Here is a 2,407-nt window from a genome sequence, read left to right on the forward strand (position 1 = left end):
CGCCAGGCTCGGGTCCGCCCCTGCCGGAGTGGGCCGTGGTGCGGCCGCCGCGCGGGACCCTTCTTGGGGAAGACTCGGACTCCGTGGGAATCGCGCTCCTTCGGGAAGGGAAGGCTGGGTGGGAAGGGAGGAGCGCGTTCCGGGCCGGTCGTCAGGTGGAACAGAAGCTTCCAGAAACGAGCAGGGTGTTGGTGCGGGACGGTAGGGAGGGAGATGAAGGCGGCAGAGTGCTGCGGGGCTGGGGGTCTCTCCGGGGACATACCTGCCATTCAGGTGGTGGGAGAGGGGCGGGTGTACCTGCTGGAAGTGAGACCGCCTGGGCTCCAGGGGTGGTTGGCCAGCCAGACTGTGCCAGCCGGGAGCTTCCTGGGATCTGGCATTCTGTGGAATGGTGGGGCCTGGACTTATTTGTGTCCTGATCCGGGCTCCTTTGGCTGGGGAAGTTGAACGTCCCCTAGTGACCAGCTTGCATTTCTTATGCTTGGATTGGGGCTTCTCTATGGTGGAAAAATTGTAAATGAAGTTACCCTCACATTGAGCTGACTGGTCCTTGGTTGGCCTGCACAGGTGACATGGCCCGATTTCATCACAGCACACTGGAATGCTGAATAAGCAGCATTTGATGATTAGACCAGTAAATAACACAGTCTTCTTCTTTGGACACACTAAAAACAGGTCCCACCCAGAGGAGGAACTTAACTGGGCCAATTATGATTTGTGGAACTTAGAGACTGAGCATGCCATTCAGAATAGCTGATCTGTTCCCAAAATGCTGTTAGTCAGAGTGTCCTTTTCCAGAAAGGGGAAGTTTAATTTTAAACCAGATTGTGGAGAGTTTAGGCATTGAGGAGGTTCTGAAGCAACTGCAGATTTTCAGCTAACTTTTTGACAGTAATTGTTTTTGTTTGAATCTCTGTATAGATTTAATTTTATAGCAGTGGAAATATTTCCTAATTAGGTCTTTGGTTTATCCTTGAAGTGGCATGTGATAACGACACAGATGGTAGAGAAATAGATGGTCACTATAGTCATATTTCTTTGGATGTTAGGAAAGTAAATTTTGTATTACTTTATGTAAGGCAAAACACCAGTGTTGTTTTCTTTAAAACTTGCACTCGGGTTCCCAATGTGTTTGTTAGTGTTGTTGTAGATAGACATGATACCCTTATTTATTAATTTTTGATGATGCTGAGAATTGAATCCAGTGCTTCACACATGCTAAGTAAATACCACTGAGCCACAACCTCAGCCCTCCCAATGTATTTTTTTTTTTTTTTAAGAGTTTCTCTTTTAGGGCTGGGGTTGTGGCTCAGAGGTAGAGCGCTTGCCTAGCATGTGTAAGGCACTGGGTTCAATCCTCAGCACCACGTAAAAATAAAACAAAGGTACTGTGTCCACTCACAACTAAAAAATAAATGTTTTGTTTTTTTTTTTTAAAAGAATGGAAACAATACCTTTATTTTGTCTACTTATTTTTTTAATGTGGTGCTGAGGATCAAACCCATTGCCTCACGCAGGCTAAGTGCTCTACCACTGAGCAACAACCCCAGTCCCCTCCCAATGCATTTTATTAGTAAACTTGAAGATAGTAAGCCAGGGGTCTGTCAGTGGAGTTGCATGGGGGGCCTCTAGCCTCTACCACAGAGAAGGCTTCAGTGTGGGTGAGCAAATGGAAAAGCATGAGGGTAACTTCATAAGCACAGCCTTAGGCAGCAGCGGTGCAGAAGAGGGTCTTGGTGGACACCCTTCTCCACAAGAATGATGACTCTTGCCAGGCCTTTCTGAGCTCTGCTTGGTACAGGTCCTCAGGGAGCTGGGATGGAGGGCTTATGTCCGCTGCTTGCTTTTCCATGGGGCTCTTCAGTATAACACCGGAGGACTGACCACGACCTCTTCACACACTGCTTTTATTTTATTTTTAACTTCTTACCCTATTTTCACTACTGAAGTGAGCCAGAGGTTGAAAAGCTGGTGGTCCCTATGTGGGGCATCTGATGCCTCTGACTGACCACTGTGTGATGGACATGTGTCTTGGCCCATCATCAGGGGACACTGATGCTATGGCAAGACTTTTGTGCTCAATTCTGGGCAGTGAAGAGAATCTGATTTAGGGCATTAATTATAATTTAGTGTTGGTGTTGATGTTGCCACAAGTGTAAATAAAGTACAGCACAAATCAATGCAAAGATCCTTTGAAGGCTGCATTCATACCTTTATTAAAGGAAGAAGGAAAGGAACACCTCGCTGCTCCCCCTGTTCCTGAAGGGTGAGCCCCTGAGCCACACCTAGGACCCTATTACAGGGAAGAACAGACTTCCCAATGAACAGTGGACCTGTTTGGATTCCAGTGTCAGGCACATGCTGGTAGAGAAGCTGTAGAGCCCCCCCCCCGCCCCCCAGCCCAGAC

The 2,407-nt window shown here is 47.7% G+C and overlaps 1 protein-coding gene and 1 long non-coding RNA gene across 3 annotated transcripts in view; one reads left to right on the plus strand and one right to left on the minus strand.

Moving 5' to 3' along the window:
* The window catches only part of LOC107138843, an 18,292-nt gene extending 17,713 nt beyond the window's left edge, over window positions 1-579 (minus strand). Inside the window, exon 1 of the long non-coding RNA XR_001503062.2 lies at window positions 298-579. This is a non-coding gene — a long non-coding RNA (uncharacterized LOC107138843). The remainder of the gene's footprint in view (window positions 1-297) is intronic.
* Window positions 1-2,407, plus strand: part of Ube2f (ubiquitin conjugating enzyme E2 F (putative)) — a 57,647-nt gene that overhangs the window by 3,194 nt on the left and 52,046 nt on the right. The gene's annotated exons all lie outside the window — the stretch shown is intronic.

Source organism: Marmota marmota, unplaced genomic scaffold (genome assembly GCF_001458135.2).
Source record: "Marmota marmota marmota unplaced genomic scaffold, marMar, whole genome shotgun sequence".
Taxonomy (NCBI): Eukaryota; Metazoa; Chordata; class Mammalia; order Rodentia; family Sciuridae; genus Marmota; species Marmota marmota.